This window comes from Macaca thibetana, chromosome 4, assembly GCF_024542745.1.
Source record: "Macaca thibetana thibetana isolate TM-01 chromosome 4, ASM2454274v1, whole genome shotgun sequence".
Classification (NCBI taxonomy): domain Eukaryota; kingdom Metazoa; phylum Chordata; class Mammalia; order Primates; family Cercopithecidae; genus Macaca; species Macaca thibetana.
This window is the reverse complement of record NC_065581.1, coordinates 46,120,293-46,136,718: the sequence shown is the minus strand read 5'-3', so window position 1 is coordinate 46,136,718 and position 16,426 is coordinate 46,120,293. Positions and strand designations below refer to the sequence as shown.

Below are 16,426 nucleotides of genomic sequence, written 5' to 3'. Positions count from 1 at the left end.
ACAGCAGGTTCAGTTTAATTTTCTTTCTATTGCAATGACATTCTTTTTGTTGCATATAACCATAGTGTATTTTTATTAGAATTAAAGTATTTTTATTAACCTTGATGCCACGTTACAGAAGTTCTTTTGATTGTATACATATGTGTGTGTATTTCACTAAAATGTTTTGCAGCATGTGCTTATGAAGGCATTAGAAAATAAATCGTTTTTACTTCAAACAATCTAGTCATAGAAGTTTGAATGATAATTTTACTCTGCTCTTTTTTGGTGGAAAACAGTTATCACCAATACAACAAGCACTTGAATAGTATTCTCTATTTTGTTGTAAACAATAGGTTTAGTAAAACAAAATTTATATTTGTAGATGTATAATAGAGGTGTTTTTTCTTCTTCCTCCACACCACAAACAACACTTTTAAGTATCATTCTGAGTTAATTTTTTTTCTTCTCAACCAGATTCTATATAGCATGATTCTTGTGAAACCAGGGATATATGTGTGTTGTGTTTGAAATACAGTTAATAAAGATAAGATGGTTTCTTATTTGGATGATGGAAACATGTAAATTTTATTTTTTAAATGCATACCATAAAATGTAAAGTTTGACAGAATCCTGTTGGTTGTAAAAGTATGTCAGTTGTGATATAACCACATAGACCATGTAAAGACCTGCTAATGATCAACAAAAAGTTGTCTTTAATTTCTAATGAATGAACCCACTGGAAAAGGAAGCTGAAGACACAGGTGTATAACTGGATATTTTAAATTTCTAATATGGAACAGATATATACTCTGTTCAGTGTGTGTTTAAGACACATTTTATATAAATAGATAAAATAGTTAAAATTTCAAAAGCTATATGTTAATTTGCAGAACTAATGTCAATTATCTGTATGAGGGCTCACAGTAAGAATGCTGTATTGTAGTCTTTGGGATTTAATCCCTAATATAAGGTACAACCTGGTGTGACACTACTGATTGAACTTTTCTAAGGAAGCTAACAAGAATACATTATTTTTATTTTTATTTTTATTTTTTGAGATGGAGTTTTGCTCTTGTTGCCCCGGCCGGAGGGCAATGACACAATCTCGGGTCACTGCAGCCCCTGCCTTCCGGGTTCAAGCGGTTCTCCTACCTCAGCCTCCCAAGTAGCTGGGATTGCAGGCACCCGTCACCATGCCCAGCTAAGTTTTTGAGGAATACATTATTTTACTCAACTTTGTTCAGTGAAGGAGTATTTACTGAACACTGACTCTGCTTGGCCATGGAGATTTAAAAGTGAATTTGATACAGCATCTTAACATTTAATTTGACATTACAGAAGCTTTTTCTTGACATAATCTTGAAATATTAAAATATCTTTGATTTTAAAAAGTCACAGATTCTTAATGAAAAACAATCCCTTTTAAAATTTGGAACTAAATTTTAAAGCTTATTTAGGACATAAAACCTTTCTGATTATGGCCTATTTATAAATCATAGATTTTATATTAGGGACCAATGTACACCAACTTATATATAAATGGATATAAGTGGGGTTTTTTTGGCATATATATGTTATTCTGAATTGAGAGTTTCAAGGAACATTTATTCCTACTTTACATGCGTACACTCTAATATTTTATTTCTTAAAATGTGGTGGTCATGGTCCCTTAACGAATCTTACTGAGTTTGAAAAACATTGTCAAAGAGAATTCTTTGGAACTCTATGGGTGCTGTTTCTGTTTTTGTCCTGGTTTCTACGGTAAGTACCCTCATCAAATGTAGAAAATTTGGGCGGGCTGGTCATAAAACCTTTTTATAAAATGGTTCAAAGAGCAAAAGAGTTGGATACATTTTCTTAAAATTTTGCATTTCTCACATCTATAATACTAGAAGTCAGAGTTATTATTTTTGTGTCTTAAACCTTATGGAATTTTATATTTCTGATTTTCTTTATATGTTGTAGCTAAATTCTTTGCGGTGGGGATCTGCTTTAGTGTGGTGTGATGAGTCATAATCAGTGAGTTATTAAGTTCTCTGTGCCTTTTATTCTCAGAGTTAACCACTTTGCTTTGAATTGAAATATTAAGTCAGGAATCTGTGCTTTGTTATATGATAAAGGCTTGTAAAGTGTGCAAAGTTTTTCTTTCGTTGGATCTAAGATTAAGAACACTTTAATAGTTTATTAATACAATTTAAAGAGAAACACCAAAAATTACCTAATTATTCATCCTTGTTAGGCTGACTTATTTGGGTTATAAACATACACTTTAAAAACATAAAATTAAAGCTGAAATAAATTTAAATGTATTTTTTCAAAGTAATCAAGTTTCATCTGAACCCAAGTTAACCATTCTCATTTCAAAGAATATAATTCTTATGCTTAATCAGATTTTTGCTTTTTCAAACAGTTTTAATAAATCAAAATGTTATATAAACAGAAGGCATTGTATTTTCCTATAAACTCTGATTATTTTCCCCTTGCAAAATCTGTATTACAACAACCAGTTCCATAATGCCAGCATGGGAACCTTGACTTCTCCTTTCATCGGATGACTAAGAGAATACAGATAACTGCCTGCAAAAGATATTAGAAGTATACTGGAAATACTAATTCCTACAAATCTAAATGGAAGGGATTTAGAGAATAGAAGCAGTGGACTAACAGATAGGAAAACTTATTTCTGTGGCAGAGCTTTCAGTGAACTAATGTTGCCCTTTTCGACATAGCAGTTTCTCTGACATCAGTTTACTCAGTAAAGTAAGTGAATATGAGGAGACTGAAGTAAAATGTTAAAGACTTGAATTGGGTATAAAATTTGATTATATACATTTAAGAAATGAAGTATATTAATATTTTTTAGTCTCATGACCTGAATTATTTAAGCCACAGACACTGGAAGTGCTGCGATAATAAATAATATCTTCTCTGCTTTTGCGAGGGGAGATGACATAAATACTTTATTGTTGATCTTAATGTGGAATTGGTGATTTGATAAACGTATTTTTGCAAAATTTGAATGTAGCTAACTTTTTCTCTCTAAACGTGCCCACATTTATCTTATTTTTATAGACTGTATTTTTTTAGAGCAGTTAATATTTACAGAAGCATTGAGCTGAAAGTACAGAGTTCCTACCTGCCACCCTCCCTACAGTTTCAATTATATTTGTTGAGCCAATATTGATACATTATTATAACTAAAGTTCATAGTTTAGGATTCACTCTTGATGTTTCACATTCTGTGGATTTGGACAGATGTATAATGACATTTATCCACCATTATATTATTATACAGAATAGTTCCATTGCCTTAAAAATCCCCTGTGCTCCACCTATTCCTCCTTCCCATCCTCTGAATTTCTGGCAAACACTGATCTTTTTATTGTCTCCATAGTTTTGCCTTTTTCAGAATGTCATATAGTTGGAATCATATAGTATGTAGGCATTTCAGATTGACTTCTGTTACTTGGCAATACACATCTAAGGTTCTTCCATGTCTTTTCATGGGTTGGTAGCTCATATCTTTTTATTGCTGAATAATTTTTCATTATATGGATATACCACAGTTTATCCATTTGCCTATTGAAGGACGTCTTGGTTGCTTACAAGTTTTGGCAATTATAAATAAAGCCACCATAAACATTTGTGTGTAGGTTTATATATGGACATAAATTTTTTACTCAAATCTTTGAGTAAATAACAAGGAATTTGATTGCTGGATCATGTAGTAAGAATATGTTTAGTTTTATAAAAGACTGTCAAATTATCTTCCCAAGTGGCAAATCATTTTACATTCCCACCAGCAGTGTATGAGAGTTCCTGTTGTTCCACACCTTTGTCAGCGTATGGTATTGTGAGTGTTTTGGGTTTTAGCCATTCTAAAAGGTACATTAGCTCATTGTTGTCTTATTTGCAACATAATGACGTATGTTAAGCATCTTTTCGTGTGCTTATTTGCCCTGTGCCTATGTTCTTGGGTGAAGTGTCTGTTCAGATCTTTGGGCCCAGGTTTGAGATTCTTATTTTCTTACTTTTGAATTTTAAGAGTTCTTTGTATATTTTGGATACCAGTCCTTGATCAGATAAGTGTTTTAAAAAGGTAGTCTATGGCTTGTCTTTTTATTCTCTTAAAACATTTATTTTTAAAATCTTTCCTCATAAGTTATCTACATTTTCAAAATCTATTTTCATTCTACCTGGGGGTCTCTTCTCACCTCAATTTAATGGTTTAAATGGGAATAACCCAACAAAGTCTTCTATCATTTTTTTTTCACATAAGTTTCAGCACAAAGAATTGGCCTGTATACAGAATTTACATATGTAAAAAATTTGTAAAAATTAAATGTTAGGTTTTTTGTTTATCTTATTCTTGGTGTGTGTTGCTTTGGGAAGCTTTGCATTGAAACCACTGATTTCTTTGAGACAATGAGAACTCCTCATCCATTTTAGTTTGCAGTTAAAATACTATTTCTCAAACTGTATTTCATGGAATTTGAATCTTTTTCAAGCTATGTATAGTTTTTTTTTACCATAAAATTATTATTTCTTAGTCACATTTTTTTGGGAAATGTTTCATGCTATTTATTATCACTTGGAGAGTTACAATGCATATTAAAGCTTTAACAGGTTTTATAGTAGAGAAACCTAATTCATTAGTTTAATGCAAGAGTTGAAGTTTTGACAATGGAGTCTGTTCCATTGGAACATATATTAAAGCTTTCAGAATATTGTTGTGCAGAACATTCATGAAATAAATGATGCCCTAGATCTGCATGCAGTGGGACATTCCCTTGGCCTAGTTCCAAAGGGAAGATAAGTTAAAAAGTTTAGATTTTGCTGTGCTTTTAAAGGGATTTTTATGTGGTAAATTTTCAGAAACTGTTTCCAATCCTATGCTTATTAAAAGTGGCCAACTGTGTTACATATAACTTGGGACATCAAGGAACGTGGAGTTATTAATGACTTTCCAATAAAAATAAAATCAATTGTGCTATTCCTCTGTTAAAAAAGGGGTCTCAAAGGTAAGGCTCTTGGTTTGTTTCACAAATAAATTTTACTGGAAAGAGTGTTGTTTTCTTTGGTGGTGAGGACTTCCTCTTTGATTTTTCTAAGCTTTGACCAGTGAAAATGTCTTTGGGTGGTCTTTTGGCCTTGGGGATTGATACAGAAATCCTACTTTACCTTTTCAAATAAATAACGACTACAGTTCTCCTTATTCAGACCCCATCTTATGGTTTCCTCTATAGATTTGGTCATATGAATAGGATTGGCTCGTGAACTTCCTTGAGGGTTGGTTTTTTAATAAGGGAACCATGTTTCTCTGAAATCTTGGATTGATGAGAACATTAACATTTTTTATTAGTTGAACTGAAATGAACCTGAAATATATTCACATCAAAAATTATATTTTTCATTTTAGAGACTATCTTAAAGGTTTTGTTTTATATTTAAAACTTTGAACTTTGTGATTTATGAACATGGTAAGGAGAAAAATAACACTAAGTGATACATTAATTATCTGAAACATTTTATTTTACTTACTAGGGTTTCTCACTCATAAAAGTTGCTTTTGCCTGATATAATTTTATTTGTTTGGTAAATAAGACAAATGATCTCTCACATTTTATTTCATTTTTTTAAAGTTCTTTCTAGGAAAGGGCCAATGGGCTGGATCTGGTGGCTCATGCCTGTAATCCCAGCACTTTGAGAGGCCAGTGCAGGAGGTTCACTTGAGCCCATGAGTTCAAGACCACCCTGGGCAACATAGACCTCATCTCTAGCAAACAAAACAAAACAAAACAAAAACAACAAAAATCCAGAAAGAAAAGTGCTAGTGATATTTCCACCTTAAAGGTTTATTATACAATCAATACTTTTTCTACCTATTTTAAAGAACAAAAAGTCTGCAATGATGTGAACTCAAATTACCTATAAAAAATGAATACCATCATTTAAGGGTGGTAAGTGCTGAAGTACACAGTGAATACAGTAGAGGTAAGAACCAGCATTTGCTGAGAGTTTTTTTTTTTAATCATGAAATGATGTTGAATTATGTTGAATGATTTTTCAGCATCAATTTATATGATCATATAAATATCTTTAGTCTGTAGACATGGTGGATTACATTGATTGATTTACAAACGTTGTAACAGGCTTGCATTCCTGAAATAAATTCCACTGGTTATTGTATATACAGTGGTCTCTCCTTATCTGTGTGGGATACATTCCAAGACCCCCAGTGGATGCATTAAACCCCAAATAGTACCAAACCTGATAGCTATAAATTAGAACACATTTCTGTTCATGTCTTCCACAAATTTAATGCCTTTTCCACCTTCACTAAGCACTTATCATGCATTGTGGCCAACTTTTGCAGTTTGAGGCGGAACAGCAAAACTAGCAATAAAATCTTTTTCCTTTTTCCCAATTTCATGAATTGAAGATTCGTTCTTACCATAGGTCTTAGCAATCTCAGCATAAGATTTCTTTCCTTTCCTTGTTAAATCAAGAAGTTTTACCTTTCCAATTTAAGCAACCACATTATGGCTTCTCTTTGGCAAGTTGGAATTGCCAGCATTGCTCTTGCCCTTTGGGGTCATTATTAAATAAAATAAGGATGGCTTGAACACAACCACTGTGATGCTGTCACAGTTGAGCTGATAGAACTTAGAAGGCAGCAAAGTGACTAATGGGCAGGTAGCCTGTAGAAGTGTGTACATGCTTAACAAAGGGGTGATTCATGTCCTGGGTGGGCCAGAGTGAGATTTCATCATGCTACCCAGAATGGTGTGCAATTTAAAACTTATGAATTGTTTATTTCTAGAATTTTCCATGTAATATTTTCTGACCACAGTTGACAGTAGATAACTGAAACCTCAGAAAGTGAAACCATGGTAAGGGGGATCTGCTGTAATTATTTTTCTATATTTCTGGACTTGATTTGCTAATATTTTGTTGATGATTTTGCATCTAAGTTCATGAAAAATATTGGTCTGTCATTTTCTATTTTGTACTTGCCTTTGGTTTTGTTGTGCCTTGGTCTTTTTGTACTGTATTATTTTAGTATAAGAGTAGTAATAGTCATAAAATCAGGTGTTTCCCTTCATCCTTTATTTTCTGGAACAGATTTTGTAAAATTGATGTGTTTGGGAGGAAAATTGTCTTTTCCTCACTCATCTTAGGTTCATGGCTGAGGCTGGTATAAAAAAAGAGATTGACAAGAGAAAAGATACATTTATATAATAGAAGTTTTACATGACACACAGCCCTCATAAGGGAAAGGAACCTGAAGAAAGAGGTGAATGTGTGTGGGTTGTCTTTTTTTTTTTTGAGACAGAGTTTTGCTCTTGTCGCCCAGGCTGGAGTGCAATGGCACAATCTCGGCTCATTGCAACCTCCACCTCCTGGGTTCAAGTGATTCAAATTCCTGCCTTAGCCTCCCGAGTAGCTGAGATTACAAGCACCCGCCACCCAGCCCAGCTAATTTTTGTATTTTTAGTAGAGACGGGGTTTCGCCATATTGACCAGGCTGGTCCCGAACTCCTGACCTCAGGTAATCCACCTGCCTCCGCCTCCCAAAGTGTTGGGATTATAGGCACGAGCCACTGCATCTGGCCGTCTTTTTTTTTTTTTTTTTTTTTTAGGAGAAAAAGTGTCACCATGTTGCCCAGGTTGGACTCCTGGGCTCAAGGTATCTACTGGCCACAGCCTTCCAAGTAGTTGGAGCTACAGGAGTGCACACTGTGCACCTGGCCTAAACCTGTGTACTTTTAGTGCTACGTTTGATGAAGAAGTGGATAGTGTGTGTATGACTGGATTAAAAAGTATGACCTAATGGTAGTAAACCGGAGGGAACATAGCAAGGTGTTATTCTCTGTGACCCTAAATCATCAGAGATCAGGATGTTCCTTTCCTCTGAGTATGGGAAGGACACCTCTCAAACAAGGATCTTATGGCTTGCTTCGCGGGAATGTCAGAAAATCCTTTCTAGATTTTATGACCTGGGTCAGGGGAGAAGAGCTGGAGAAAGGTAAGAGTGATCTACCTGCTTCTGAGATTTTCTCAAATTTTTCCAGCTTAAAATATTTTGGAGGAGTAAGTACTGAACCTTATTAGATGTTAATTCTACTTTAAATCTGGTAGAAATGTGGTAGAATTTTCCTGTGAAACCATCTGACCCTGGAGATTTTCTCTCTCATCTCCACTCTAACATTGATCCAGAGAGTTCATTTGGGCTATTATATTTTTCAGTTGTATAATTTCTATTTGGTTATTTTTTTTAATTGTGTTTCTTTGCTGAGATTTTCCATTTCTTGAGAGAATTTTGAAGGTTTTTTGAAACATGTCTTTGATGGTTACTTTAAAATCCTGTCATATAATTTAAACATTTGATTCATCTTAGTTTTGACATCTGTTGGTTGTTTTTTCTCATTCATATTATGATTTCCTGGTTCTTGGGATGACACTGATTTCTGGATATTATGAGGCTTTGGATGTGTTTTTTTTGTTGAAGTGTAACATGAGGGCTGGGTGAGTATATACTCACCTTCCCACTGCCTGCCCTTTCTCCCAGTACCACTACAGCAAAATGGGACACTGACTTACATTGCCTTTGCAGATAGAATGTAGATGTTCACCTCCTTAGCCCACCGATGCCTTCTTGCTAAAGTGGTCTACCCCCCTTCCTGTTTACCTCTGGTTTCAGTTTAAGATCGGTCCCCTGCTGAGCCCACTGCTACCAGGAGTAGGAGGGTGAAGTGGAGGGCCCACCAGCTCTGCATTCCTTCACCTTCTTTGGCTTCATTGGTGCAGAGTGGGTTGGGACTCTGCTTCCCTCTGGGCTCTGTTGATCCTGTTGGGTGGAGTGGAGAATAGGAGTGCTGAGTAGCCCTGCTTGACACTGCCTCTTCAGTCTATCAGCATGAAATAAATACATAGAAACAAGTCTCCAAGCAAAGATTTTATTTGGAAATAATATAGAAGAATTGCAGTTCAGGACACACAAACTTTGGTACCTCCTAGGTGTGTCTGAAGAACAAAGGAAAAGTCTGGGACTTTATTGGGGTAACAGAGGAAGCTTATGTAATTTGTTTTGCAGGTTCATTGGTGTTGGCAGTGTCTTGCAGGGGCTGGTGAATTCTCATTGGCGAGTGGCAGTTTCTAGGTAAAATCTGTAAGCTTAAAGTCATGGCAGGCTATTGAGATTTTTGGATTGGGCTTGTGAGATAGTTGCTAGAATGTTTTTCCCTAGGACTGCTCTCACTCTATTTTTGTTGGGTATGAGAAAAAAATCTCCTTTGCATAATCAGTTTTCACAGGTCTCTTTGCTTCTGGGTAGGTACGGAGACCCAGCTTCCATTGGGCATCAGTGACACCAGGGGTAGGAGGAAAGTGGAATACGAATTAGCCCCCACTTGTACAGTCTCCTTGTTGTTATCTGGTAGTTCAGGCTCAACTCCTTCCTGTGTCCCACTAACAACAGACATAGTGGCAATTAACTGTGCTTTGGATTTCCTTCTTAATAAAGTCTCCTTGCTGCTGGGTCAGGATGGAGGCCTGGCTTGCTGCTACGCCCTGTAGACACTAACCAGTTGGAGGAATGCGATCCACAGAGGGGAGTAAAGTCAGTTCCTCCTGCTTCTGCCCCAGTGAAAATACCCTCAGTCTATCTGGTAGATGATGGAAAATTAGCCTGCCAAACTTCCTGATTGACTACTGTTGGGTAAGTTAGGCTGCCTGCAAGGATGGAATAGTTTAGAGGTTTTTGGAGTGGAAATTTTAACGTACCATTTGGCCTGCTGAAAGTGGGTGGTAAAGCTGTTTTTCAATTGATGATTGGCTGAAGTCAGGCAGATACTGCCAAAAATGTTTTTTTTTGTTGTTTGCACACCCTTTTTCTGATCATTCCTTTGCTAGTTAGAAAAAAGCTTTCTTGGAGCCTTTTTTTTTTTTTTCCTCTGCTTCTTGGTGGTTCTACATCGGAGTCTTCTGTATCACCCTGTTCGGGATATATGGGAGGCAATAAGGAGACGCAGGGGACTCACTGCCATGTTATTTAGCAAATTGTGAGTTCCCTAGGCAGCCAGCCTTCTTTTTTCCTACCTTTCAGCACTGTCTTGTGTTTTTCTTGTGTTGTGTTTTGGGTTTTTTAGTTGTGAGAGGAACGACCTGGGAGCTCTGGGGCTTTCCATATTGATGCAACCAGAGATCCTTCAAAATACTGTTTTTGTTCACATAGGAGCACTCAAAAATAAAATTAAATCTCATTATTATAGTGGAGTGATATTTGGTGAGAAATTTTTCCATGAAGATTTTCATCAATTTGTACATCAGGCTGTGATCCACTATTACCATTTCCCCTGTTAGAATAACAGGATTATTTTCCTATAAAAAAAAAAAAAGGAGTGCTTTGTCTTTTAATGTGGTAAAATATATATAACACAAAATTTATAATTTAGCCATTTTTAAGCATACAATTTAGAGGCATTAATTACATTCATGATGTTGTGCAATCATCACACTGTTTCTAAAACTTAAAAAAATTTATGGACTTTTTTTAAAGAAGTTTTAAGTTTACAGAAAAATGTAAAGGAAGTATAGAGTGTTTCCATGTACTCTTTCCTTCCCATACTTATTAATGTTTTGCATTAGTGTGATGTGTTTGTTAAAACTGATGAACCAAATACATCCTGTATGTTCTGACAAATATATGACATGTATCCACCATTACAGTATCATACAAAATAGTTTCACTGTGCTAAAAATTCTTTGCGTCTACCTGTTCATCCCTTCGTCTTTCGCTTCCTCATCCCCCACCAACCCCTAACAACCAATGATCTTTTTACCGTCTCCATCGTTTTGCTTTTTTCAGAATGTTGTATCAGAATCCTACAGTAGGTAGCCTTTTCAGATTGGCTTCTTTGACTTAGCAAGGTACATTTAAGGTTCCTCTGTGTCTTTGCGGCTTAATTGTTCATTGCTTTTTGTTACTGAATATTTTCCAAAGCACTTTCTTTATACTTGGTATGATTTGAATGTGTGTCCTCTCCAAATCTTGTTGAAATGTGATCCCCAGTGTTGGAAATGGGGCCTAGCAGGAGTTGTTGATCATGGGATGGGATCCCTCATGAATGGCTTGGTACCATCCACTTGGTGATGAGTGAGTTCTTACTCTGAGTTCATGCAAGATCTGGTTGTTTAAAAGCTTGTGGGACCTTTTTCTTCTCTCTTTTGCTCCCTCTCTTGTGATGCACCTGCTCCCACTTTACCTTCTGCTATGAGGAAATTTGTTTGTATTTTCATTACAAATTATCTAGTCTCAGTTACTTATGCACGTTACTTATGCAATGTGAAGACGAGCTAACACAATACCTAACAGAAACTCTGTATACATTCCGCAGTTACTTTCCATTCCTCTCTCCCCCCAGCTTTTGATAACCACTAACTTACTTTGTCTCTGTCAATTTGCCCATTCTAGACATTTTATATAAGTGGAGTCATACAATATTTGTCCTTTTGTGTCTGGCTTATTTTACTCAGTACAGTGCCTTCAAGGTTCATTTGTGTTGTAGCATTTATCACTACTTCATTCTTTTTGTGGCTGAATAATATTGTATGCATATACCACCTTTCGTTTATCCATTCACCTTTCCACACTTAGGTTGTTGCCACCTTTTGGCTATTTATTGTGAATAATGCTGCAATGAACATTGATATACAAATACCTGTGTAAGTCTGTCTGCAGTTCTTTGCATATATAACTAGGAGTGGAATTGATGGATCTTATGGTAATTGCATGTTTAACTTTTTGAGGAACAACCCAGCTGTTTTTGACAGTGACTGGACCATTTTGTATTTCCACCAGCAATGTAAGAGGATTCAAGTTCCTCCACAACAGGCCGACACTTGTTATTTTCCTTTTGGTTTAAATAGACATCCTGGTAGGTATGTAGTTGTAGCTCATTGTGTTTCTGTGCCTATGGCCTTTTATGTTCAAAGTAACGATAAGTCATCCAAAAAAGAAATACAGCCTTCCATCCCTGTCCTGTGTAGATAAGAGACTTCATATTAAGCTTTCCTAGGTTAATACCATATAGGAATTACGACTTAAAAATTGAAACCTTTTGCAGTGAACCTAAAACTGCTCTAAAAAAGTGTATTTAAAATAGAAAGGCAGGCCGGGTGCGATGGCTCACACCTATAATCCCAGCCCTTTGGGAGGCTGAAGTGGGCAGATCACCTGAGGTCAGAAGTTTGTGATCAGCCTGGCCAGCGTGGCAAAACCCCATCTCTACTAAAAATACAAAAATTAGCCAGGTGTGGAGGCAGGTGCCTATAATCCCAGCTACCCGAGGGCTTGAGGCACGAGAATCACTTGAACCTGGGAGGCGGAGGTTGCAGTGAGTCGAGATTGCGCCACTGCACTCCAGCCTGGGGTTTAGAGTGAGACTGTCTCGCAAAATAAATAAATAAAAAATGAAAATAAAAAAGACACAAATGAGCTATTTCTCTATAAGCTCTATGGGACAGTAACAGCAGTTGTGGCTCCTTCAGAATACTCAACACTGAACACTGGAATTTTGTTACAGGCATCAGCTCCTTCTATTATGAATACCTTTTGAAGACATCAACTCCAGCACCTATAGTGCATAAAAATTTATTAAGGTAAAGTACAATTTAAAAAAAGGAAACATATTATGATAATCTTCAGAGAAAAAGGATGGACTTAACCACTGTGCCTTGAGAATACAACTAGTATTTATTTTCAAAGCGTAAATTTACTTAGCACTTTCAAAAGCAGTTTTATTAGACAAGATATAGTTTTAAATACCTATCTTGGACCAAGGTGAACAATCAGATTGAGTCATTACTTGGGAGGTACAAAATAAATTCAGTTATATTGGAGATACCTGCTAGGAAGAAATTCCCTTCACCTTCTTCCCAAAGATTCTAAAGTAATTCAAAGGAAATCAATCAGTTTAGCAATAAACTTGATGTTGTCACATGAGAATAACTGGTATCTATAAAGAGAATCTTTGAATCATATAATTACCTGTTTCTTAATATAAGCTTATTTTTAGTATAGTTTATCCAAATTCTAAATATGTTTTCATAAAAGTTTAGGTTCCATAATAAATACATAGCCTAAAAATTACCATTTTTTTAATATCACTTGAGTCTACCTAAGGGCCTAGCACTGTGGTGTGGTCTTCATGTAGGATGCCTTCAAAATCTGTTAGTTTATTTAATAAATTCATGAGTACTGCTGCTAGAGATAAGAAGATTAGTCAAAACCAAAACCTCTGCCATTTAGGAGCTGTTATGGCTAGGCTTTGTGTCCACACCCGTATCTCATCTTGAATTGTTATCCCCATAATCCCCACCTGTGAAGGGAGAGACCAGGTGGAGGTAATTGAATCATGGAGGCAGTTTTCCCCATGCTGTTCTCATGATCCCCCTTTGCTCAGCACTTCTTCCTGCTGTCTTGTGAAGAAAGGGCCTTTCTTCCCCTTTGCCTTCCACCATGACTGTAAGTTTCCTGAGGCCTCCCCAGCCATGCTGAACTGTGAATCAATTGAACCTCTTTCCTCTATAAATTACCCAGTCTCAGCCAGTTTTTTTATAGCAGTGTGAGAATGGACTAATACAGCAGTTGAATCTAGTAGTAGATTATATGTAAACACACACATCTACAAACATATATGGTATATATACCAATAAACAATTTTTATTAGATGTTAAGTGATATAGTAGGAAGTTCTATGTAAATAAATAATCTACTATTCAGCAAAAATGTGGACAAGGAAGTGACATTTAATCTTTTTTTTTTTTTTTTTTTCCAGTGATGAGGGCTTACTATGTTGCCCAGGTTGGATTTGAACTCCTGGGCTCAAGTGATCCTCTCATCTTGACCTCCCAAGTAGCTGGGACTCCAGGCGTGAGTTACCATGCCTGGTTTAGAAGACATTTTAGACATTTTAGATGAATCATGTGTAAGGAGAGATTAATGAAGATATTTCAGATAGGTATTTCAAAGAATGGCTATTTTTATTTTTATTCTGTACCTAATTCAGTCTAATAAAATTTTCATATATATATGTGCAAAACATTTGGAGAATATAGTTTCAGAACATCAGGAAGATGAGATATAAAAACTTTTTTATAAATGTTCCTCTAAAATAGAGCATTGTACTACAAACTGTATGTTCTTCTTTTAGACTAGTTTGTAAAGGTGCTGTTTTGTAGCTTATAAAAGTGAAAGCTGTTTTAAGCAGTTAGCTTTATGCACCATTATGGCTGTTGATGTTCCTGTTGCCCAATTTTTCTCTTACTCATCTCACTTTATGCTCAATGATTCTTAACCTGCCTCATGGTCTGTATCTTAGATTTGGAGCATAGATGATAGATTTGAAAGAAAGAGGTCAGAATCTTTTATAATAATATACTTAAATACCCTTATGTCATAAGAGAGGTGTCAAACTCCAGAGATGTAAAAGATTAATTTCTTATTTATTTAGAGAAAGGCACTACACTCCTGCTTTATGACTAGAATGTGTCTTTATGCCTGTTAACAAACCTGAGGATCACATCAATGGGTAATCTTGCCTATGATCATGTAGAACGTTAATGGTACAACCCAGATTAAATCTGTTGACTCTTAACCACTGTTCAGTACTTAGCCAAGAAAAGCTGCACATTGAAAGTCTTTTTCAGGTTTCTTCACTTTTTGATATTGAAACCTAGTTGCTGAAGTGAGCTAGAATGAAAGATTAGAGTCAGGTGGATTCTATTTATCCCTGAATGAAAGAATTACTGGGTCAGATCCCCAAGCAAACCATTGTGGCCACAAACAGATGCACGATTTTCTAGTAACTCTGTGGGCAGCAGGGGCACAAAGGTAAAAAGGCAGAGGGCAGTGACGTGAGTAGAACAATAAAGTAGGTATTGATAGTGCAAAGTGAGCAGTACTGCAAAATTTTTTTGATTATACATGGTTGGGGCATCAGTGATGTCTTCCCCTGAAAGAGGACAGTAAAATTCAATTTTGCTATTGGCATGACTTAAAGAAGTGTTAATGTCTCTGAAGCATCTATCTCTTAGACTTTTGAAGTATGTATGTGGCCTTTTCTGGCTCTATGCTGATAAGTTCTCCCCAACACCAAGATTCCAAGTCTCAGTTGACAGAGTATGGTTTACAGTTATTGTTAGATTTAGAACCACTGGAAATAATCAAACTTCTGCATGTACTACAGGTGACAGATGTCAGCGATAAAATCACTTAATGAAAAGTGGCTTTCTTAGGAAAAAGAGATCAGCTCTGGAATTTGGTAAACCTGATTTGATTTAAATCCTGCTCCTATAGTGTGTGACCATGGATAAAGCAGATAATCTCTGTGAACACTAGTTTTTTTTTTTTTTTTTTTTTTTTTGAGACGGAGTCTTGCTCTGTCACCCAGGCTAGAGTGCAGTGGCCGGATCTCAGCTCACTGCAAGCTCCGCCTCCCGGGTTCACGCCATTCTCCTGCCTCAGCCTCCCGAGTAGCTGGGACTACAGGCGCCCGCCACCTCGCCCAGCTAGCTTTTTTGTATTTTTTAGTAGAGACGGGGTTTCACCGTATTAGCCAGGATAGTCTCGATCTCCTGACCTCGTGATCCGCCCGTCTCGGCCTCCCAAAGTGCTGGGATTACAGGCTTGAGCCACCGTGCCCGGCCTAACACTAGTTTTATAGGTTAAATGAGATTATGTTTATAAAGCTTATAGCACAGTGCCTGATATATACTCAGTACCGTGTTAACTGTTTTTATTAATAAAATGAGCTTGTATTTGTAATTGCAAAAATGTAATGGTTACCACATGTTACCTTTGATACTAAGTTTGTGCCTAAAATAGTGGGGAAAATATTCTGTTCAGTTTATGTAAGATTTATAATATTTCAAGTAGTAACCATAAATTTAAACCTGTGTGAAGAAACAAGAATTAACATTCTTATTTTGGTGATACATATTAAAACAGTGTTTTTTGAAGAAATCCACAAAGAATTTACCAGCAGAGTTCTTAAGTGTGTGGTATCAGGATGTTTAGTGTCTGATTATTTGTATTTACCTTCTCCAGTATTGGAAATCTATATGCTTTGTTTACATCTTTATTTCATCACATATTGAAGCTGAGTTTTTGATAAAGGAATTTTTGTTTCATTGATATTTTTCAGATTTTTATCTGTTGAAGGATAGCCAATATAATTCCTCAACTACTAATTTTTAAAAATATCTGGGCCAGGCACGGTGGCTCACACCTGTAATCCCAGCACTTCGGGAGGCCGAGTTGGGCGGATCACGAGGTCAGGAGTTCATCATAATGGCCAGGAGAACAGCCTGGCCAATATGATGAAACCCCATCTCTACTAAAAATAGAAAAATTAGCTGGGCGCAGTGGTGTGCACCTGTA

The 16,426-nt window shown here is 36.2% G+C and overlaps 1 protein-coding gene across 5 annotated transcripts in view; it reads left to right on the top strand.

Moving 5' to 3' along the window:
* SUPT3H (SPT3 homolog, SAGA and STAGA complex component) overlaps positions 1-16,426 on the top strand; it is a 527,431-nt gene that overhangs the window by 173,566 nt on the left and 337,439 nt on the right. The window contains exon 1 of one of the 5 annotated variants that reach the window (XM_050788266.1): positions 12,593-12,645. The exons of the other annotated variants lie outside the window; for them this stretch is intronic. The gene's annotated coding sequence lies outside the window, so the exon portion shown is untranslated. Of the gene's footprint in view, positions 1-12,592; positions 12,646-16,426 lie in introns of those variants that run through there. 5 annotated transcript variants of the gene reach the window in all.